Genomic DNA, 24,961 nt, shown 5'->3' with positions numbered 1-24,961 from the left:
TCTTCCTCTTCCCCTTCCCTCTCCTCTCCCCCCTTCCCTTCCCCACCCCTCCCTTCCCCTCCCCTCCCCTCCCCTCCCCTGTCCTCTCCTCTTCTTTCGAGATGGAGTCTCCCTCTGTCACCTAGGCTGGAGTTCAATGCTGTGATCTCAGTCCACTGCAACCTCCACCTTCCGGGCTCATGCGATTCTCCTGCCTCAACCTCCAGAGTACCTGGGATTCTAGGCACATACCACCATGCCCGGCTGATTTTTGTATTTTTAGTAGAGACAGGGATTTCACCGTGTTGGCCAGGCTGGTCTTGAACTCTTGTCCTCACATGATCCACCAGCCTTGGCCTCCCAAAGTTCTGGGATTACAATTGTGAGCCACCGTGCCTGTCCTCCGTCCTCCATTTCTAAGGCATTGTATCATTCAGTGGTTAACAACCTTAGATAAAATCTAAGGTGTAACAACCACTGAATGATAGAGTGGTCCAAGAATACAATGATACAGTGGTCCAAGAATTGAACCAACTCTTTTTAACCTGTTTTTTTTATTTTCATTTTCTTTCTTTTTATATGTGATACAAATAAAACATGACTGTGTTTTTATTTTCATAGTTTAAACAATATGGAAAATAAAAAGCTATATGATACAGAGCATAAATAATGGAGCAGAAAGTAAAAGTCTCTCTTCAATCATTTTCCCTGAGCCTACTGAAGAGTTATGCATCTACTCTCTTCTCTTTGGATTTACATGCATTTAAATGTATATGTAGAAATATACTAACTTGTGTTTTGCAATAATTATAAGTTGGCTTGTCTCCTGTATAATGATCAATAAGCTGTTAACCTGAAAATTCACTTTGTACCTCTTAATGGCATGCAGCATTTCTATGTTAAAAGAAACATCTGGAAAAATGGCAAAACTCTACGTTCCTGAAATTTATTTTTATTCAGAGTTGGGTGTATTTTTTCTTTTGGGACCATTAGTACTTTTATACATGGTAGACTAAATTATAATATTTTAAAAATCAAAAGCTATTTGGGGAGATGGAAATATGATTTGATGATTTCTGCTGATTATGTGTGCTGTCTCCTTAGTATTTTCTTAATTTAAAAAAGTGGTTAACTTATGTGTGTTTGGCATATTTTTGAGTTGATAATCTCAAATAATTATTCACTTATTACACATGCACATTAAAAGTATTCTGCCCTTGCGGATCTGTCATTTCACAGACATACCATTTTGCCTTGTTGGCTAGGTGATAGAAAATAAAGGACAGAACATAAGAAATTATCCTTCATTGGATATTAGTTCGTTCTCTCATCTGGATTTTAAAGTATTATTGGAAAAAATATCCTTTAATCTTCTATTAAAGATAAGGTAAGTTCTTACAATGTATATGTTGTTTGTAGGACTGAGAAGTATTGGAAATATATCTTGACTTAACTAGTTGGCCACCCTTGAGAGCCAGTAATACCAAGTGGCCAAGCTTAGTTGCACCCAGTGGCAAGAGACGTTCTGAGGTTTCCCATGTATTGGGAGGAGGCCTAAGACAAAGAGGTCCTTGTGAAACTCAGCTAGAGACTTGGCTGTGGGACAGAGTCCTAGAAGAATCTGCATTAACTGTGCCCTGCCCAGAGGCATGCTGCTGCAGCCTTTGTGCTGAGAACCACCGGCATCATGGAATGAGTTTCCTTCTCCAGCAAGACACTCTGAACTTCTTTTGCTTACTGGCCCTGTTACTCCCCTGAGCACTGGAGCTGCCGTGTAGCATCATACACCTTCTCTGTGAAGTCATATTACACAGAGATGGTTAGAAACTGTCTGATCTTTGTTTTCATGTGTGTGGTTGTTGCTGTAGAAGATAATTACTTATCCTTACATCTACCTTTCTGGCTTGATACACACACACACACACACACACACACACACACACACACACACACTCTTTGGCAAAAGGAATTAATGTGTTGGTGAATCTTTTTTTTTTGAGATAGAATCTATCTCTATCGCCCAGGCTGGAGTGCAGTGGCGTAATATCGGCTCATTGCAACCTCTGCCTCCCAGGTTCAAGTGATTCTCCTGCCTCAGCCTCCTGAGTAGCTGGGAATACAGGGAAGTGCCACCACCCCTGGCTAATGTTTGTATTTTTAGTAGAGATGGGGTTTCACCATGTTGGCAGGGCTGATCTCGAACTCCTGACCGCAAGTGATCCACCTGCCTCAGCCTCCGAGAGTGCTAGGATTATAGGCTTGAGCCACCATGCCCAGCCAGCATTGGTGAATCTTATGTATAATTTAGCATTGGTGAATCTTATGTATAATTTTGAAATTCACCAATACATCCATTTCTTTTGGCAAAGTATAAAGAGCATAGGATTTGGATTTAGAAGACTTTGGTTCAAATTCTGCTTCTGCCACTTAATAGTACTGTGACCTATCTGAGGCTCTGTTTCCATTTTCATTCCCCGTCTTGGTTGAGGCTTGCGAGCTTCAAATGAGATAATGTATTTAAAAGCATTTTGTGAACCATGAACTGCCACACAAATGTTGATTATTGTTATTATTTTAAATTTAGTCTTGCTGATATAATAAAACGTTAGTAATAAATGCCCCATGAGTTGTCTTAATTCCAGAGAAGACATATGAACTAATATACAGGTCATCAAAAGGCATATTTATATAAGGGCTACTGCTAGGCAGTGTCAATCACGGGTGTGCTAATTTCATACTGGGATCTGCAAGCAGCCTTACTTGGAGAAAGGAGGAGGCACAGAACAGAGATGAATAAAGGCTTAGTTTCTGCACAGCCTTGTGAAAGACTGTTTTAAGGTTGATGGTGTTTTATAATTTATATTGATGCTTAAAGACTAACATTTATAAATTTTTGAAAGAATAGTTTTATGAGTCACCAAATATATAAATATGGTCAAATGTGTATTCCACACTTTTCAGAGAAATTATCTAGCTCTTCTGGCAACAGTGAGAGTCCTTTGCGTACACAGTCAACAACATAGGAAAAGAGATTCAGTTTTCCTATGGCAAGTTTCACATCCCGGAAAATGCTTATCAGTTGGATGCTGGGGCCATCTCTAGGTTAGAAAGTATCAACAGGAAGTAGTTCAGGTTCAGATATGGGTAGGTTCTGTCCTTCCTAGTTTGGAGAAGGGTTTCTGATGATGAGATGGGACTTGGTTTTCATTCTTCTGGCCTCATAGATGAGTGGCCAGTTTCATTTCATTGCTTGGCTCTATCTTCAGTTTATGTGCTCATTCTTTCCATTGAAAACTCCTTTAACTCTTCAGCTGAAAATGTTCTGTAGGGTTCAACTTTAAAGAAATCTTAGCAAATTTTATTTATTAGTCTAGCTATTATGTTTATTTTCGTAACGTCTTTTCTGAAGGAGAATGTCTAACACCTCTAGGTGTTCATAATGTGAGCCTCATTTGTATTTTCAGAGAAAAGTTTTATCTTGAGTTTGAATGAACTGTTGAATAAGCTGAGTTAAGAGACTCTCATTTTTGCTGCCCATGAGGCAGAAAAGTGGTGTGAAGGATGTATGACTTCAGCTAGTTGGCTACTGACCAGTCTTTCTATTGTTTATGCCATAGGAAACAGGGACTTTGGAGACAGGTGCTAAGGAAATGAATAGCACTTTTGTGTGTGTGTGGTTGTAGGAACCACCGTATACCTTAGAACTCTTTATTAAGAACTTACACTTATGTAATTGAAGATACATTGATTGAGCTATAGGTACCTGGTCAGGCATTGATTGAGAAACCTGTACCTGGTCTCAGGTTGCTCTGTATAGAGGTTCCCCGGGCTGTTAGGAGCTAGGAGACTGCTTGGCCTGGACAGGACCCAGAATAAGAAGCATGGTACCTCCTACAAGACTTCGAGTAGGCCATGGGCTTCAAGATGGCTTTTAGGATGATCAGAGAGGTCAGGAGTGTAGGTTTAAGCCAGTGCCCAGGGCCAACATTCCCTGAGAGGAGTCAAACCCCAACCCTCTCTGGTTTTCCAGAACAAAGGCTAGGTGTGGGGAACCAGCACTGTGAAGAGGGCAGGGGGCATGTCTCTAGGCATTGCTGGAACTGGGGGAGATTGTCAGAGTGGTTGGGGTAATGGTTGTATAATTTATGGCAGTTGGGCCTTCCTGCGTGACAGTGGGAGGTTGAATGCCCCTTATGGGAGAGTCATGCACAATGGTTGGGCTGGAACAGCCAGCCAGAGGGCATGGGGGCAGTGGCGACCAAAGTAGGCAAGGAAAGCCACTTGTTGCACACACCCCATTTTGATCAACTGCTTTCATGCAGGATGAGACAGGGATAGGATCATTTCTCAGGCCCAGGTATTGATGTCATCTTAATTCTTTAGTCTGGAAGAACTTGATGAGAGGGCAGGAGGATGATAAGAATTTCCTTAATCAAACCCATTTTTCATGTCTCCTAGGGCTACCCCTTCATCCACCCATCTCCAGAGAATAATCTGACTGCTCTCACTTTTCCAGCTTTTCTCACAAGGCAGTTGTTACTGGACTGCTGAGGGAAGTGGAAAGGAGGCCTGGGAGGGGGCTCTGATGGTGGCACCCAATCTACAGGGTCTGGAGTCAGGGTGAAGGAGGTCAGGGACTAGTGGCTGCCATAGTATGGGCACGCGGCCAGGCTGATGATGAGCAACGTGGCCAGGAAGAGGGTGGTTGTGAGCGGCAGCCGCAGCAGGACTGCTGAGATCATGGTGTGGACCACCAGCGAGCAGAACACAACCAAGAGGCATGTGATGCTGCTGCCGTGCCTCATGACCGTGGACATGAGCAGTCCATTTAGCCCTAGCTCAGCACCGCAAGTTCTGCTCATGCTGACAAGCCTTCCAGGAGGCCTGGGCCGGGGCCACCAGCGGATGCAGATCTAGATTCAGGAGCACATCAAAGACATTTAGAATGTCTAGAGGCAGACATTCTAAAGTGCCAGGGGCAGCTGCCGTCTCTTCATGAGCAGCTCTGTATGCAGTGACGACAGACCTGAAATGAGGCAGTCCAGGATGAGGAGCAGCAGGCCCAGCGGAGTGATATGTAGGGGCATGGGACTGGCAGCAGCTTCTGGAGGGGGCCCAGGAAGGGTGTTCTCAAGGTCTTACGGGCCGTCTGGTGGCTAGCAAGCCCCCGCAGCCATCAGCAGCAGCAGTGCTAACCCCTGAGGTGCAGAGAAGCAGTGTTGGAGGCAGAGACAGTGGAACAGGGCCGGCTTCCAATCTTGAGATTGCTCAGCACCTGGTAGGTGCCGGGGTCCATGTCAGGCTGAAGATAGATCACCAGGTTGTTGTTTGTGCCACAGACCAGGGCTGATAAGTGTGAAGGGAGCAGCTTAGTGCCAGAGTGGGGGCCCCCTACAGCCATGCTTGCCAGCTCACTATAAGAGAGAAAGTGCTTAACAGTAGTTTGGTCAAGTCAGCTCCACAGCTGAGGAGGGCTGGAATTCCGGGCACCTGGCTGTCCACATGGCACAGTGCCAGCATGGGGGATGGGCACCATACGTGGCAGTGGATAGGAGTAGCATCAAGGTCCACTACACTCATACCCACACCAGACCTTGGGTGGCCTGTGTAGTTAGCAAGGGGAGTGGGATTGCAACACATTTAGGGGAAATCAAGTTATGGAGCCAGCTCCCAGTAGGAGGAGCCATGGAGCACTGCCAGAGAGGATACTGAGGATCAGAGTCATTTGCCAGGGCTTGAAGAGTAAGGGACTGGTGGCCCTTGAAGCCATAGTCTTAGGGCCAGTCTGACAAGGTGCAGGCTGACAAGCCACTGTGCACACTCTGCAGGAAGGGAGGCAAGGATAAAGGCAGCATGAAAGTTGAAGAAACAAATGGATGACAGCCAGGGAAGCCAGATAGTGTCTCTACCTGCAGGCCGTAGCTCCCTATTCTGCCTCCCTCATTGCATCTAGAGCTATTCGGGCCCTAGCATAGTGACTGCAAATAGTCAGTCTTTCAATGTCATCTCCACGTTGGGCACAGCATAGCCTGAGCTGCATAGATTGTCAGCGCAGGTGCCCCTTGCAAAGCCCAATACTACTGTTGCCTTCAGTTTGGCCACCACAGCCAGCCAGGAATCCCTTGAGGAATGGGGAGGACAACAGCGAGCCATCCCGGCCCGCTCTGCTGTTGACTTTGTCTTCCATGTGCCGCTGCAGGCGCTCCAGCTGGTTCTTGAGAAATGCCAGGTCCTTAAGCTTAGGCAGAGAATCCTTGTCATCTGTCAGCTTCCCCGCCAGACTTCTGAAGAGCACTTTCTGTAAGTCAAAAGTAAGACAGTCTTAGTTTTGTTCTGTATATTTGATGTTTGGTGTATTGCAAAAGATGGCATAGCTTAGTAGGATGTTATTTTATTTCAGTTGCAAAGTAGGAAGGGCATTGATAATTGTAGAAATGGGGAAGAAGTACATATATGAGTCTGAGGCTGTATATTTAGTCTTCGGAGCTTTGGAAATAGAGATGATTTTTTTTTCAGTCTTAGCAAAGAAAGTATTGTAAAATTTCAGAAACAATCAGGCTATTGATAAAGTATGCTTAAGTGGTAGAAAGAGCAATGCACTGAGAATAATGATTTTTAAAAAATCTTCATTCTGCTAATAACTTGCTGAGCCTGGACAAATCCCTTAATGTCTCTGAACCTCTGTCTTCTTACTTATAAAATTATATTTCTATATAACCTAAAAGATCCCTTCCAGACTTAAAATTCCATGACTCTGATTTTTCTCTATGGTCACAATGATTCTTTGCTTACTTCCACAGAGTATGAAGGTAACAGATATCCCTTAGCAATGAAAATTACCTTTGAAAGTATAAGGCAGCAAACTGTGTTGCAAAGGGGATGTATGGAAATGGGCTGTGAATCTTGAACCTAATGGGGTTACCTATGGCTCATTCTCTTTGGTGTGCACTACCTGCAGTGTTGACTCCTGGTGTGCTGTGATTCTGGAAGAGAGGCACTCGGTCTTGAATGTGTAGTTTTTGACAGCCTGTTTCTAAATGGGACACACATCTAGACACACATCATTTCAATGGTGACCTTCAAGGTCAGTGATGCCCCAGCCTTCAATGTGTAACTCTTAGGTAACACATCTAAAATTGGAATTTGGCAACCATATAGGAAAAGAGGATAATGTCATGTTAGGCCAAAATAGGGTATTTTGGGGATGGAAAACATCAAAGTCTATACTCTACCCAAGTATAGATTTTGGTAAATGGATTTTAGATAGATAGTTTTTCAAGCTCCGTTATGTTTCCTTAGACTTTTTCACTTTTTGTAGTAATCACTTTTTTTCTGATGTTTACAATGTTCTATTATAAATGGAGCTTACCATTTGCCATTAAGGAAAGCCAGAATATAATTTTTTATTTTGTATAAAATAAGTATAAGTATTTAAGTTTATTTTAAGTATTTAAGTGATTATTTAAGTTGTATTTAAGTATAAAAGTATAATTTTATACTTTACTGGCGTAAAGTATAAAAATCAGGCGGTGCTAGTCTTTTTCTCTCCGTAAAGCAATTTCCATCAGACATCATTTTCCTCTGCTTTAATCTCTTCTGCGAATGTGGTAGTGATCTTAAGTCATACAGCTTGTAAGGTGAGGCACATTACAGATACAAATCTGAGGATTTAGCTGGGCAAGGGAGGGAGACATAAATGGTAAAAAGGGAGGTGGAGGAGTTTATTGATTACTCGTGTAATGCTTCCTTGTGAGTAAAGAAAAGTAGATTGGTCGTCTATAATAAAATGTAGCCCAAATGGCATTTGCACAGTTGTAAGGTTTATTTCACAGCAAATCAGTATGCCTATTAGCATTTCACACATATCCCTGTCTCTCTGTCAAGAATGTTTGCAGATTCTTTGTTGTTCATGCTGAAAGGCACTTTTTATCTTCTGGTGTCTTGCTAATGGACCTCCTCTTGAAAAACAACTCTTCCAGTCTACACAGATGAATCTCTTCATGACTACTCTGTTTCAGTTTTTGATTAGCTCCTCAGGAATCACAGTTTCTGTTAGGATTAGCAGAAAGAATAAGATGGGATGCCATCATTTTACATTGTAATTCAGCATCAAAATCATAGACTTTGAAGTCTTCCTGCCCCTTCTAAACAGAATTGCAGCTATAGCATCCCGAGAGGTGTTTTTCAAATCTCTTTTTTTCCCTTCCTCTTCTTCTTCTACTTCCCTTTCTTCTTCTCCTCCCTTGCTTTTTTCCTTTTTCCCCTCCCTGCCTCCTTCTGTCCTGCCTTTCTTCTCTGTGTTTTAAGTACTTCCAATAAAGACACGGACACTTGTCTGCATCTTGAAAACCCCAGATTCAGTTTCATCAACGTCTATTGAATGCCTGTTATATTCTTGATTCTGTGCTAGGCCTATTCTTATGCATTGTCTTATTTAATCCCCATAATAATTATTTGAAAAAGCTATTTCATTCCCATTCCATCAATGAAGAAACTTGGGCCTGATTCACAGAGCTAGTATGCGGCAGAGGCTGAATGTGAAATTAGATCTTCTGAATTCTTCCTTTACTGGGTAGAAACTCTGCTTCATATGGTAAGTTGTATCAGGGTTCTCCAGAGAAACAGAACCAAGAGGATATATAGAGATATACATGTGTGTATATATATTTATTATAGGAATTGGCTGTTGTAATTATGGAGGCCAAGAAGTCCCACCATCTGCTGTCTGCAAGCTTGAGACCAGGGAAAGCCAGTGGTGTAATTCATTCTGAATCCAAAAGCCTGTGAATTGGTGGGCCAATGTCCTGGTCTGAGTCTGAAAGCCCAAGAACCAGGAGTGCTGATGTCTCAGAACAGGAGAAGATGCATGCCCCAGCTTAAACACAAAGGTGATTTCCTCCATCTTTTGTTTGATTTTGTCCCTCAACAAATTGGATGATGTCCAAGCTCATTGGTTGGGCAACCTTCTTTACACAGTCTACTGATTCAAATGCTGATCTCTTTCAGAAGAGGCAAACCTAGAATAATGTTTTACCAGCTATCTGGGCATTCCTTAGCTCAGTCAAGTTGACATATAAAATTAATCATCACAGAATTGCTGTTATAAAAGGAACTATACCTTAGTGTGGAAGCGAGACAGCTATGATTAAGTGCGAACATGTGACCAGATTCTGGGTCCAGATTCTAAATGACTGTCAGCCTTGGGCAAGGTTTTGACCTTGTATTTTAGACTCTTTACTGATTAAAAAGAGATAGGAAAAGTTGTCTTAGAAGAGTCTTAACCTATAGCTGTCTGTATTTACTGCAGAACCTTACTTTGATAAAATTTTAATTTTGTGGACAACTTGGAACTCTTTAGTTGGGAAATAAATTCCAGCATAGTTGTTTTTATAGCACTGCAATTGGTAGAAGTTATATTATCTAAATCAATTGTTAACAAATGTGCTCAATTACTGGGCAGAATCTTATTTGATGGGATTATCAATACATATTTGTTGAATACCTACTATGTGACTGACACTTTACATTCATGAGCTCATTTAACCCTTATATCATTTCTGTGAGTTCTCAATTACTTGCCTCAAAGATGATAAAAATGAGGCTCAGAAAAGTTAAATAATTTTTCCAAGGTCACATAACTAGTAGGTGGTGAAGTTGGGACGTGGATCTTTGAATGCACAAAAATAACACAATTATTACTAGTGTGGGATTTGGAGTTAGATTTAAGTTCCAGTTCTGTCTCTTACTAGCAGTGTAACCTTTGGCAAGTGACTTGATCTACCTAAACCTTCATTTTTAGATTGAGCTACTTAAGAGGTCTGTTCCATTCTAAAGATTCAATTGCAAGTATCCCTTTAGCATGGCCTGACACAGTAAGTGAGGTATGCAATGGCACCTGCTTATAAGGGTTTAGCATGTTAAATGAGAGATGAAGCATAAAGATGAAATGTGAGCATTTTTTTCATAATGTATGCTAAGATGTTAAATCATGCAGTTTTAGCAAAAGATACTAGTGTGGTGCATGTGTTATATTAGACAGAACTTTGGAGTAGAGCTGGGATATGCAAAACTTTTCCCCATCTTCACCACTAGCACACTGTGAATCTCAGAGCATGTTATTTCACTTCCATGTCCTCTGTGTTTCATCTGTTCATGCATTCATAAAACATCTACAGAGAGACAGCAGTGTGTCCAGACACACTGTACGAGGAATCTAGGAACTGGAAAAGGAGCTAACATGTGGCATCTGTTCCCATCATGGGCCAAAGAACAGCCTAATGGGAGGAGAGACAGACATATGAAGACTTTGTAATGCAGTGTGAAAAGTGGTATTGTAGTGTTCAGAGCCAGGGGAGGCTTTATGGAAGAGGTGACAATTGAAGAAGCAATGAAGATGAGAAGGGACTCTGCATTATTCATCTTTATAGTAATATTTCCTAAAGCATTGAGTGCCGTGCCCAACACATAGTAGGCACTCAGTAGTGAACTGGATACTGATTTGCAAGGTGGACTTGTTTTCAACATCCATTCCTTCCTATGTTTCTTGTTAAAGCTCATCTGCCTCTTTAGGGAGCTCCGCAGGGACTCAGTTCAAGTCCCTAATTCTCTTAGTGACAGTACACCAGAGTGGTTAAGAGCATAGGCTCTGAAGTCAGACTTCCGGGTTTCAGTTTCTGTCTCTGCTATTTGTTAGCTGTCTGACCTTGAGCAGTTACTAAGCTTTCTGTGCCTCTGTTTCCTTATCTATAAAATGGGATAATAGGCCTGGTGTGTTGGCTCACACCTGTAATCCCAGCACTTTGGGAGGCGGAGGCGGGCGGATCATGAGGTCAAGAGATTGAGACCATTCTGGCCAACATGGTGAAACCCCCGTCTTTACTAAAAATACAAAAATATGCCAGGCGTGGTGGCATGTGCCTGTAATCCCAGCTACTTGGGAGACTAAGGCAGGAGAATCGCTTGAACCCAGGAAGGGGGGGTTGCAGTGAGCTGAGATCGTGCCACTGAGTTTGGCAACAGAGTGAGACTCTTAAAAAAAAAAAAAAAAAAAAAAAAAAAAAAGATAATACCTAGCATTATTAAATGGAAAAAATTAAATGCAAAGAACTTTGAATGGGGACTAAGCACTAAGAATAGTAATTACATAATGAATGTTAGCAATTTTATTTTCATTTTGATACGTTTTGCACTGAGTTCATTTATTAGAGTTCCACTTCACAAATACTCAGTTACCTGCAAAATAGAATTTTCTGATTGACAGTGGTTAAAAGAAAAGGTGACTTATTTTAGGAAAGATGTTGCTTTTTCTTCGCCTGCTCTTGCTTTAAAGCATGGATCATAAGGTCCTAGTTAATGCCACAAGGAGCTCACATGTATTTTGCTAATTATAAGTCATGCTTCTCAGTGGCCCTTTTAACTGTTAAGATGACCTCCGGATTCTGATTTTTCTTTACTCTTTATTAATAGTTAACAAACTGTTTAATGCGTGGTAGGAAAGCCAAGTAAGCCTGAAGCATTTAGAAAATGGCATGTGAATTAGTTGTAAAGTGTTTCAGTAAACATTAAATGGGTGGCAATTACTTAAAGTGATTGCCTAAGTTTCATTAAAGTATTTAAAAGAAAAATATGTGCTTAATGCTGCTTTAATTATTAGGAACTTATTAGAGTAGCTTCCATCTAGGGTTTAACAAGTTAGCCTAATTCATAACCTCACCTAGGGCATTTTATACACATGCATTTTATACACATTTCTGATTTCACCCCTCACCCCCTGCCTCACTGAGACTCAAACCTGGTAATCTGTGTTTTTAATTATTTCAGGTGAATCTGCTGATGAGACCTGGTTGGAAAACACTGCTCAGGTGTTGTCTGGTTAAAAACTTGCTTTCGATTTTGCATTCAACAATTGGAAAAAACTCTTAAAGATACTTCAGTATGACTGGTTACCAAGGGTTAATTATGGTGACTATAGAATGAGAGTAGCTGAGGAAATGGAAGTCTGTGATTTTTGATTGCCTTGTTAAATTGTCAACAGCAGCAGCACCACCATCATTGATTGGGTTATGGCAGGAAATGCTATAGTTAGATTTGCTACAAATTAGTTTAGATAGAGAATATGGGTGAAAATAAGGTAATCTTATCAGATGTTGTCTGATAAATGGAAGCAGTGCATTTATCAGCAGAGTTGCAAAAGCAATGTTGAGTACACCTTTGAAACAAGGTTGCCTGCCGTGGATTATAGCAAATAGAAATATTCTCAAGGTGTGTGGAATCAATGAAAACCAAAGGTGTCAAGATGCAAAGAGCAGTCAGCTTGTATAGGTGCCCACAACTACTAATCATAACTTGATAGGTGTGGAAAGAACTGCTGAATACCCTCCCTCCTGCACTGCCCCAACTGTGGCACTGCCCTAGATAGCCTTCTAAAACACACACCTGATTCTGCCACTCCCTGCTCGCAACCCTAAATACTTTTCTATTCATATGCTAGGATAAAGTCTAAATGCCTTATCAAAATATATAGGGCCATTCACGATTTATCTACTATATACTTTTATAGTCTTCTTTCTCTTCTCTTGCCACGTTTGCGTGCTATGTGCTCAAGCCAATTGAAGTCTATACATGTAGTCTTCCAAAGTGCTTTGAGAAAAAAAAATCATATACCACATTATTCTGTGATAGACCCTAACACAGTGCCTAGTAGGGGCTCAATATACATAGTAGTTGTTTAAAAAATGTTTATTGACAAATGAATAAATCAGAACACAATTACTGTAATGCTCTCGTTACATGTGGATGTTTCCTTTTTGGGATGTAAGCCCATCCAGAGCACTATAGTGTGCACAGTTACTGGCACATAATAGATAGTCATTAAGAGTTTATGGGGATCTGGCAAAATGGCCAAATAGGAACAGCTTTGGTCTGCAGCTCCTGGTTCATCTCACTGGGACTGGTTAAACAGTGGATGCAGCCTATGGAGGATGAGCAGAAGCAGACGGGGGTGTCTCCTCACCCAGGAAGTGCAAGGGGCTGGGGGACTCCCTCCTCTAGCCAAGGAAAGCCATGAGGGGCTGTGCTATCTGGCCCAGATGTTACGCTTCTCCCATGGTTTTTGCCATCCGCAGACCAGGAGATTCCCTCGTGTGCCTACACCACCAGGGCTCTGGGTTTCAAGCACAAAACTGGGCGACTGTTTGGGCAGATGCCAGGCCAACTGCAGGAGTTTTTTTTTTTTTTTTTCATACCCCACTGGTGCCTGGAACCCCACTGAGAGAAAACCGTTCTCTCCCGTGGAAAGGGGGCTGAAGCCAGGGAACCAAGTGATCTCACGCAGTGGATCCTACTCCCATGGAGCCCAGCAAGCTAAGAACCACTGGCTTGAAATTCTTGCTGCCAGCACAGCAGTCTGCAGTCAACCTGGGACACTCAAGTTTGGTGGAGGGAGGGGCATCCACCATTACTGAGGCTTGAGTAGGTGGCTTTCGCCTGACCGTGCTAAAGACTGGAAGTAACTCGACACAGCACGGCAAAGTGGCTGTGGCCAGACTGCCTTTCTAGATTCCTCTTCACTGGGCAGGGCATCTCTGAAAGAAAGGCAAGAGCCCCAGTCAGGAGTTTATAAATAAAACTCCCATCTCCCTGGGACAGAGCACCTGGGAGAAGGGGCAGCTGTGGGTGCAGCTTCAGTGGACCTAAACATTCCTGCCTGCTGGCTCTGAAGAGAGCAGCGGATCCTGACAAGGAGGGTTCTCCCAGCACAGTGCTCGAGCTCTGCTAAGGGACAGATTGCCTCCTCACATGGGTCCCTGATCCCCATGCCTCCTGACTGGGAGAGACCGCCCAACAGGGGTTGACAGACACCTCATACAGGAGGAAGGAGCAGGCAGGAATCTTCACTGTTCTGCAGACTCCGCTGGTAATATCCAGGCAAGTAAGGTCTGGAATGGACCTCCAGCAAACTCCAGCAGACCTACAGGAGAGGGGCCAGAACTGTTGGAATAAAAAGTAACAAACAGAAAGCAATAACATCAGCATCAACAAAAAGGACCCCCACACACAGAAACCCCATCCAAGTGTCATCAGTCTCAAAGATCAAAGGTAGATAAATCCATAAAGATGAGGAAAAATCAGCACACAAATGCTGCAAATTCCAAAAACCAGAATGCCTCTTCTCCTCCAAATGATCACAACTCCTTTCCAGCAAGGGCACAAAACGGGACAGAGAATGAGTTTGACGAATTGACAGAAGTAGGCTTCAGAAAGTGGGTGATGACAAACCCCTCTGAGCTAAAGGAGCATGTTCTAACCCAATGTACGGAAGCTAAGAACCTTGACAAAGGGTTATAGGAACTGCTAACTAGAATATCCAGTTTAGAAAAGAACATAAATGACCTGATGGAGCTGAAAAACACAGCACGAGAACTTCGTGAAGCATATACAAGTATCAATAGCCAAAGGGATCAAGCAGAAGAAAGGATATCAGAGATTGAAGATGAAATTAATGAAATAAAGCATGAAGATAAGATTAGATAAAAAAGAATGAAAAGGATTGAACAAAGCCTCCAAAAAATATAGGACTCTATGAAAAGATCAAACTTACGATTGATGGGGTCCCCGAAAGTGATGGAGAGAATGGAACCAAGTTGGAAAACATACTTAAGGAAATTATCCAGGATAACTTCCCCAACCTAGGAAGACACACCAACGTTCAAATTCAGGAAATACAAAGAACACCACTAAGGTACTCCTCGAGAAGGGCAACCCCAAGACACATAATCGTCAGATTCTCCAAGCTTGAAATGAAGGAAAAAAGAATGTTAAGGGCAGCCAGAGAGAAAGGTCAGGTTACCTACAAAAGGAAACCTATCAGACTAACAGCAGATCTCTCTGCAGAAATCCTACAAGCCAGAAGAGAATGGGGCCCAATATTCAATATTTTTAAAGAAAAGCATTTTCAACCCAGAATTTCATATCCAGCCAAACTAAGTTTCATAAGGGAAGGAGAAATAAAATCCTTTGCAGAAATGCTGAGGGATTTTTGTCATCACCAGGCTTGCCTTACAGGAGCTCCTGAAGAAAGCACTAAATATGAATAGGAAAAATCAGTACTAGCCACTGCAAAAACACACAAAAATATAGAGACCAGGGACACTATGAAGAAACTGCATTAACTAATGTGCAAAATCACCAGCTATCATCACGATGACAAGATCAAATTCACACATGACAATATTAACCTTAAATATAAATGGGCTAAGTGCCCCAATTAGAAGGCACAGACTGCCAAATTGGATAAAGAATCAAGACCCATTGGTGTGCTGTATTCAGGAGACCCATCTCACGTTCATAGCCACACATAGGCTCAAAATAAAGGGATGAAGGAATACTTACCAAGCAAATGGAAAGCAAAAGCAAACAAACAAACAAAACGCAGGGGTTGCAATCCTAGTTTCTGATAAAACAGACTTTAAGCCAACAAAGATCAAAAAAGACAAAGATGGGCATTACATAATGGTGAAGGTGTCAATGCAACAAGAAGATCTAACTATCCTAAATGTATATGCACCCAATATAGGAACACCCAGATTTATAAAAACAAGTTCTTAGAGAACTAAAAAGAGACTTAGAATCCTGCACAATAATAGTGGGAGACTTTAACACCCCACTGTCAATATTAGATCAATGAGACAGAAAATTGACAAGGATATTCATGACTTGAACTCAGCTCTGGACCAAGCAGACCTAGTAGATATCTACAAAACTCTCCACCCCAATCAACAGAATATACATCTTAATCTAAAATTGATCACGTAATTGGAAGTAAAATACTCCTCAGCAAATGCGAAACAGTGGAAATCATAACAAACAGTCTCTTAGACCACAGTGCAATCAAATTAGAACTCAGGATTAAGAAACTCACTCAAAACCACACAAGTACATGGAAACTGAACAACTTGCTCCTGAATGAATTCTTGAGTAAATAACAAAATTAAGGCAGAAGTAAATAAGTTCTTTGAAACCAATGAGAACAAAGACAAAACGTACCAGAATCTCTGGGACACAGCTAACACAGTGTTTAGAGGGAAATTTATAGCACTAAATGCCCAAAGGAAAAAGCAGGAAAGATCTAAAATCGATGCCCTAACATCACAATTAAAATAACTAGAGAAGCAAGAGCAAACAAATTTAAAAGCTAGCAGAAGAAAAGAAGTAACTAAGATCAGAGCAGAACTGAAGGAGATAGAGACACGAAAAACCCTTCAAAAAATCAATGAATGCAGAAACTAGTTGTTTGAGAAGATTAACAAAATACATAGACTGCTAGCCAGACTAATAAAGAAGAAAAGAGCCTGCCTTCCAAGACTGTGGAGGAAATTCCACAAGATAGTAATTATTTCAATAAAGATGTCAAAAAGCAAACTTTCAACAAGTTGAGTTGAAAAAAATCTAAATGGCTTTTATTGATGGTTCATGAATTGGGCACCATCCCATCCGTAAAATAGAAGGAATTCCAATGAGCAGAGCAGAGAGGGTTGGTTTTATAGGCAGAAAAGTGGCGAAGAAGCAAAAAATAGAGAACAAAAAGTAGATTGTTCATTTTTTTTTTACTTATTTTTATTTATTTATTTATTTTTAATGATGGAGTCTCGCTGTGTTGCCCAGGCTGGAGTGCAGTGGTGTGATGGCGGCTCGCTGCGGCCTCATCCTCCTGGGCTCAAGCAATCCTCCCACCTCAGTCTCGTAAGTAGTTGGGACTGCTGGCATGCATTACTGCACTCGGCTAGTTTTTTAGTTTTTTGTAGAGACAGGGTCTCATTATGTTGCCTGGGCTGGTCTGGAACTCCTGGGCTCAAACAGTCTTCCCACCTTGGCCTCCCAAGGTGCTGAGATTACAGGTTTGAGCCACCACACCCAGCAAATTGTTCATTTCAAAGTTACTTTCCTTATAGGGTTAGAATAGGGGGACTTCATTATCATACTGGCTCAGATAAACTGGGTCCCTTCTGATTGGCCACTGTGAATATCTTATTTTTTGGAAAGTTGGCTCATTTTAAAGTTCAGTTTGATTACAGGGCATCTAGAACTAGTGACTCCATTCTGGTTTGGTTTGCTCTGTTGGGCCTAGTCCAGGAGCTCAGTTGAAAACAATGGCCTCCCACAATTTTATTTAAGAAGATAATAACAATTGTTAATGCTTACTGGAGGCTATTTCATTTAATTCTCACAGTAGTCTTGAATGACGTAGTTTCCATAATTAACCCCAATTTGTACATGGAGAACCTGAGACACCAAGATGTATGTCAATGCACTTTGAAAACTCAAGCCCAAATTAGCCGGGCGTGGTGGCAGGCACCTGTTATCCCAGCTACTTGGGAGGCTGAGGCAGGAGAATAGCTTCAACTCAGGAGGCGGAGGTCGCATTGACCCAAGATCGTGCCACTGCACTCCAGACTGGGCGACAGAGCAAGATTCCATCTCAAAAAAAAAAATGAAAGAAAACCAAAACTCAAGCCTGGTGGCCAGGCACAATGGCTTGTGCCTGTGGTCCCAGCACTTTGGGAAGCTGAGGTTGGTGGATCACCTGAGGTCAGGAGTTCGAGACCAGCCTGACCCATCTCTACTAAAAATACAAGGATTGGCCAGGCCTAGTGGCGTGTGCCTGTGGTCTCAGCTACTCGGGAGGCTGAGACGGGAAAATTGCTTGAGCCTGGAGGGCAGAGGTTGCAGTGAGCTGGGATCCTACCATTGCACTGCAGCCTGGGTGAAAGTGTGAGACTCTGTCTAAAAAAAAAAAAAAGAGAGAGGGAGAGAACTCAAGCCCTATGCAAGTGTGGAGACTGATTGGGATCTGTTGAGGGATAGAAATACAAATGTGACTTTGGGGAAGTCACATCCCCAAACTGGGGTTAATTTTCTTATCTGTAAAATGAAGAAGTTGAACTCTTTGAAGGTACATTTAAAACTCCGAGTCTAAATAGAAAAGTTGAATGTGGTTCATTGTCCATACACTATAAATAAATAATTTCAAGAACAAACAAAAAAAAAAAAAGAGAAAAGAAGAATCAAATAGATACAATAAAAATTGGTAAAGGGGATATCACCACTTATCCCACAGAAATATCGACTACCATCAGAGAATGCTATAAACACCTCCAGCAAATAAACTAGAAAATCTAGAAGAAATGGATAAATTCCTGGACTCATACACTCTCCTAAGATTAAATCAGGAAGAAGTTGAATCCCTGAATAGAGCAATAACAAGTTCTGAAATTGAGGCAGTAATTAATAGCCTGCAAACCAAAAAAAGCCCAGGATCTGACGCATTCACAGCCGAATTCTACCAGAGGTACTAGGAGGAGCTGGTACCATTCCTTCTGAAATTATTCCAAACGGTAGAAAAGAGGGACTCCTCCCTAACTCATTTTATGAGGCCAGCATCATCCTGATTCAAAACCTGGCAGAGACACAGCAAGAAAAGAAAATTTCAGGCCGATATCCCTGGTGAACATTGAGGTGAAAATCCTCAGTAAAATACTGGCAAACCGAATCAAGCAGCACATCAAAAGCTCATCCACCATGATCAAGTTGGCTTCATCCCTGGGATGCAAGGCTGGTTCAACATATGCAAATCAATGAATGTAATCCATCACATAAACAGAACCAATGACAAAACCACATGATTATCTCAATAGATGCAGAAAAGGCCTTTGATAAAATTCAACACCCCTTCATAGTGAAAACTTTCAATAAAGTAGGTATCGATGGGACATACTTCAAAATCATAAGAGCTATTTATGATAAACCCATAGCCAGTATCATACTGAATGGGCNATTGAGGCAGTAATTAATAGCCTGCAAACCAAAAAAAGCCCAGGATCTGACGCATTCACAGCCGAATTCTACCAGAGGTACTAGGAGGAGCTGGTACCATTCCTTCTGAAATTATTCCAAACGGTAGAAAAAGAGGGACTCCTCCCTAACTCATTTTATGAGGCCAGCATCATCCTGATTCAAAAACCTGGCAGAGACACAGCAAGAAAAGAAAATTTCAGGCCGATATCCCTGGTGAACATTGAGGTGAAAATCCTCAGTAAAATACTGGCAAACCGAATCAAGCAGCACATCAAAAAGCTCATCCACCATGATCAAGTTGGCTTCATCCCTGGGATGCAAGGCTGGTTCAACATATGCAAATCAATGAATGTAATCCATCACATAAACAGAACCAATGACAAAAACCACATGATTATCTCAATAGATGCAGAAAAGGCCTTTGATAAAATTCAACACCCCTTCATAGTGAAAACTTTCAATAAAGTAGGTATCGATGGGACATACTTCAAAATCATAAGAGCTATTTATGATAAACCCATAGCCAGTATCATACTGAATGGGCCAAAACTGGAAGCATTCCCTTTGAAAACTGGCTTAAGACAAGGATGCCCTCTCTTACCACTCCTGCTCAACAGAGTATTAGAATTTCTGGCCAGGGCAATCAGGCAAGAGAAAGAAATAAAGCATATTCAAATAGGAAGAGAGGAAGTCAAATTGTCTCTGTTTGCAGATGACATGATTATATATTTAGAAAACCCCATTGTCTCAGCCCAGAAACTCCTTAAGCTGATAAGGAACTTCAGCAAAATCTCAGGATACAAAATCAGTGTGTAAAAATCACAAACATTCCCATACACCAAAAATAGACAAACAGAGAGCCAAATCATGAGTGAACTTTCATTCACAATTGCTACAAAGAGAATAAAATACCTAGGAATACAACTTACAAGGGGCATGAAGGACCTCTTCAAGGAGAACTCTAAACCACTGCTCAAGGAAATGAGAGAGGACACAAACAAATGGAAAAACATTCCATGCTGATGGATGGGAAGAGTCAATGTCGTGAAAATGGCCATATGGCCTAAAGTAATTTATAGATTCGATGCTATCCCCATCAAACCACCACTGACTATCTTTACAGAATTAGAAAAAACTACTTTAGATTCCATATGGAACCAAAAAATCCTGTATAGCCAAGAAAATCCCAAGCAAAAAGAACAAAGCTGGAGGCATCACGCTACCTGACTTCAAACTATACTACAAATCTATAGTAACCAAAACAGCATGTTACTGATACCAAAACAGATATATAGACCAAGGGAACAGAACAGAGACCTCAGAAATAACACCACACATCTACAACCATCTGATCTTTGGACAGACTTAACAAAAACAAGCAATGGGGAAAGGATTCCCTATTTAATAAGTGGTGCTGGGAAAACTGACTAGCCATATGCAGAAAACAGAAACTGTACCCCTTCCTTACACCTTATACAAAAATTAACTCAAATGAATTAAAGACTTAAATGTAAAACCTAAAACCATAAAAATCCCAGAAGAAAACCTAGGGAATACCATTCAGGACATAGACATGAGCAAAGACTTCATGACTAAAACATTAAAAGCAATTGCAACAGAAGCCAAAATTGATAAATGGGATCTAACTAAACTAAAGAGCTTCTGCACAGCAAAATAAATTATCACCAGAGTGAACAGGCATCCTACATAATGGGAGAGAATTTTTGCCATCTATCCATCTGACAAAGGTCTAATTTCCAGAATCTACAAGGAACTTAAACAAATTTACAAGAACTTAAAAAAAAAAACCCCATAAAAAAGTGGGCGAAGGATATGAACAGACACTTCTCAAAAGAAGGCATTTATGCAGCCAAAAAATATATGAAAAAAGCTCATCATCCCTGGTCATTAGAGAAATGCAAATCAAAATCACAATGAGATACCATCTCACACCAGTTAGAATGGTGATCATTAAAAAGTTTGGAAACAACAGATGCTAACGAGGATGTGGAGAAATAGGAATGCTTTTACACTGTTGGTGGAGTGTAAATTAGTTCAACCATTGTGGAACACAGTATGGCGATTCCTCAAGGATCTAGAACCAGAAATACCATTTGACCCAGCAATCCCATTACTGGGTGTATACCCAAAGGATTATAAATAAATCATTTTATTATAAAGACACATGCACACATACATTTATTGCAGCACTGTTTACAATAGCAACGACTTGGAACCAACCCAAATGACCATCAATGATTGACTGGATATAGAAAATGTAGCACATATACACCATGGAATATTCTGCAGCCATAAAAAGTAATGAGTTCATGTCCTTTGCAGAGACATGGATGAAGCTGGAAACCATCATCCTCAGCAGACTAACAGAGGAACAGAAGACCAAACACTGAATGTTTTCACTCATAAGTGGGAGTTGAATAATGAGAACACATGGATGCAGGGAAGGGAACAACACACACTGGGGCCTTTTAGGGGGTGGGGTGCAAGGGGAGGGAGAGCATTAGGACAAATTCCTAATGCATGTGGGGCTTAAAACCTAGATGACGGGTTGGTAGGTGCAGCAAACCACTATGACATATGTATACCAATGTAACAAATCTGACGTTCAGCACATGTATCCTAGAACTTAAAGTAAAATAAAATAAAATTAAAAAAGAGGTTGTGAATTTATCAATAACATGATAAAATTACAGACTGCAGTGCATACCATATCATAGGGAACTCTTATTTATTCATGCTGTTGAAGGGAGATTGGATAAGCTAGAAATACTAAATAATAGTATGTTTGATTTTCTTGGAGTTTATAAAATTATCAAGCCAAAAAAATGACTATCTGAATCTTGAAAGACCGGAAATTTGGCTGACTTCTTTTAGGTTTCTTCCTTTCCCACAGAATTCTTTGTTTCTCCCTCTATTCTGTGCCCATTAGTATTAAACCTGAAACTGATGCAAACCCCGTAGACTTAGGCAGAGCTGACCTGTCCAGAGTTACTCTCCTGATAGTTTCCAGCCCACCTAGGTTTAGAGGACAGTTGTTTTGAACTATGTAAGGACTTTGGCTTGAGTTGGGTTCTCTAGGAAAACAAAAAATAGACAAAAGACATTAAATAGTGATTACTTTTTAAAATCGTAGCTTTATAATGGTAAGAAACTGGAAGGATTCGAAAGAGTTGGTCATACTTACTTGGATTCAGGTCAAGCCATTGCCAAGCCATGGTACAGCCACTGATGTGGACGTTTTTCAATAGAGGCAGAGAAGACTTTATTCTCAGACTGGGCTCTAAGTACTCCTGGGGTTGAGTACAGTATAAATATATTTACTTGAAATATCCCTTTTATTTGGATATTTGGAAGGAATATTTTTATAATAAGGTAAACCTAGAACTATTAATTTTAAATATGAAATGTGAAAGTCTTTGAAGACAAAGCATGGAGCTTTACAGAGATATTTTGAGGCCGGGTGGATGCCTTAGTTATTCCGTCTGATTAAAGTGTTGAAGAACACACACATTATACTAGTATTGGTTTGTAACATGGAAGATAGCATAGACAGTAAGTCTTTGTTTTTTGAGTTAATCACTGAGGGAAACTGAAGTTCCATTTCACCACTTCCTGGGTATAGTAACAGTGGTACAATCTCTAGCTTCACTTTGTTGCATAAGAAACCAGTTACGATCCAAAGCTGCAAAGAAAGATGCATTTCTGCCTTTAAGAACAAGTTTAAATCATGAACTGCTTTATTTAGAACCAGTTGGAGGTCGCATACTGCTGGCAATTCCAAACCATTTAAAAAACAAAAGTTACGGTTATTAATTTTCGAAGCCACAAAAGCATGAATCAACATTATAGCAGTGTCAGTATCTCAGTAGGAACTAGTTTCAACTGAACTGTGGCAGCAAAATAAACGTTTGCAGATTGTTTTGACAAAATGTCATCCTCTGGGCTTCAATTTATTTGCCAACAGGCTTACTTTTGAAAAAAATCTTGCTGCACTTGAAGTTTAGAAGAAAATCCTCCCTCTGAACATTCTGGACCTTAACAAATAACTCTATCTGCAAGCATTTGTAATGTGGATCTGCAAATGTTTTAGAATGGGATAGGTTGCTAAGAGATGTGTCTGTAAACATCTGTTTGACATATTTCACCATGGTGGAGATTAGGGACCCCTGGTACCCCTGGTGGTACAGGCCTTTTTTTTGAAAAACAGAATTCACCTGTGGGTTTTGAAAATTATTTATTTATTATGATTTTTAAAAATTTAATTTAAAGTTCCAGATACATGTGCCAAATGTGCAAGTTTGTCACATAGGTAAATGTGTGCCACAGTAGTTTGCTGCACCTATCAATTCGTCACGTAGGTATTAAACCTTGCATGTATTAGCTATTTATCTTGATGCTCTCCCTCCCTCCAGCCCCCACAGTCCCCAGTGTGTGTTGTTTCTTTCCCTGTGTTCCATGTGTTCTCATTGTCCAGCTCCTTCTTATGAGTGAGAACATGCGGTGTTTGGTTTTCTGTTCCTGCATTAGTTTGCTAAGGATAATGGCTTCGAGCTCCATCCATGTCCCTGCAAAGGACGTGATCTCATTCTATGATTTATTTTTAAAGAGATAGAATCTTGCTGTATTGCCCAGGCTGGACTTGAACTCCTGGGCTCAAGCAGTCCTCCAGCCTCAGCCACTCAAGTAACTGAGACTACAGGCATGCACCAGTATGGCCGGCTCACATGTGTTTATAAGGTTCTCTAGACAAGGCTGTAACAGGGTTGTGTGTGTGTGTGTGTGTGTACTGTCAGATGATTTTATTCCTATTTTTCTAGTGTACACCCATCATTTGAAGCTTAGGCACATGCAACTCTAGGAGGTGACTTTATTCCCTGAAATGAATATCTTTTTTGAAAGTTGCTTGACAAGTGTGAAGAAAATCATTTTCCAAAGCATTAACATCAATTTTATACAAAATTCTGCCTGTGTATGTTTATATGTGTTTCATCTGACTCTTAAACAGATCTATAACTCCCAAAGTTAGAACTGACAAATTTATAGGCTAAGTTGTTTGAGCTCTGGAATGAATTTAGACAGTTCTTAAAGCCATTTAAAATCAGAGGAAAATACATTAAAAGGAATAGAAGGGATGCCTTGTTGGAAAGTAAAGGAATAATGGCTCAATCCCAAGCTTAGTATAGGAAAAGTTTAACACTCATTGCAAAGTATTTGGTAATATGTAGTCCTTGGATACTTTAAAAAGAAAAACAAACACTGTTATTATCAAGATTTTAACATGCCTCATTTTCAAAGACTTCAAACCAATGGCTAGATATGTTTTTGAAATCTCCTGTTTGGACAGTGGAATTTAGAAGGGTGCCCTATGTTCACAAATACAGTAGAAATAGAAATGATGGAGGAAGCACAGTATAACAGGAAGAGTATGGACTTTATGGTCAGACAAAGCTACGTAACTGTTAAGTCTAGGTCTCCCCATTACTAGATATGTGATCTGGGTAATGTATGCAATAACCTCATTGAATACATATCATATATGAATATAGACATAATACTTAGGTTATGGGAATGTTCTGAGGATTAAAGGAGATATGTTCACAATAAGTTCTATTTATCAATAGATGTTCTTATTAAGTAATATTTCTAATCTAGTGTCCTTACCAAACTGCTTGGCCAGGAAAAAATAGAAAGCAAGCTGTGAAGATTCTCTTCAATAAACCTCATAACTGTCTTTTGAAGAGGCTTGCAAGTGGTGATGAACTGAGAGAAGAAAAATAAAACTTGTGATAATGGAAAATAGAAGTACAAGTTTTGGAAGAAAAGACTGCAGTGGATGTGTAGCCCAGTTTGTACACACTCCAAATAACATTGGAAAGCCACATTATTGTTCTCAAAGTCTGCTCATTTTAAATAGTAATAGATTCAAGATAGAGGAGAAACTCACTTCTGAAGTGAGCTTGATTTCAGCATGTGAAAGGATACATTCTTTTGACTTAGTTCAGAACATGCTAATTTCATAGGCAAATTAACCAATTGTCATTCATGTCAGGACATACCATGTAGACGTTTCACAACAATTTTTTTTCTTTTTCTTTTTTTTTTTTTTTTT

The 24,961-nt window shown here is 40.6% G+C and overlaps 1 protein-coding gene and 1 pseudogene across 1 annotated transcript in view; one reads left to right on the top strand and one right to left on the bottom strand.

Moving 5' to 3' along the window:
- Positions 1-24,961, top strand: part of SLC4A4 (solute carrier family 4 member 4) — a 350,025-nt gene that overhangs the window by 60,733 nt on the left and 264,331 nt on the right. The gene's annotated exons all lie outside the window — the stretch shown is intronic.
- LOC108533902 (probable UDP-sugar transporter protein SLC35A4) lies at positions 4,617-6,132 on the bottom strand (annotated as a pseudogene).

The sequence above is a fragment of the Rhinopithecus bieti genome, unplaced genomic scaffold (assembly GCF_001698545.2).
Source record: "Rhinopithecus bieti isolate Rb0 unplaced genomic scaffold, ASM169854v2 scaffold_905, whole genome shotgun sequence".
NCBI lineage: Eukaryota > Metazoa > Chordata > Mammalia > Primates > Cercopithecidae > Rhinopithecus > Rhinopithecus bieti.
This window is presented reverse-complemented; position numbering and strand designations above follow the sequence as displayed.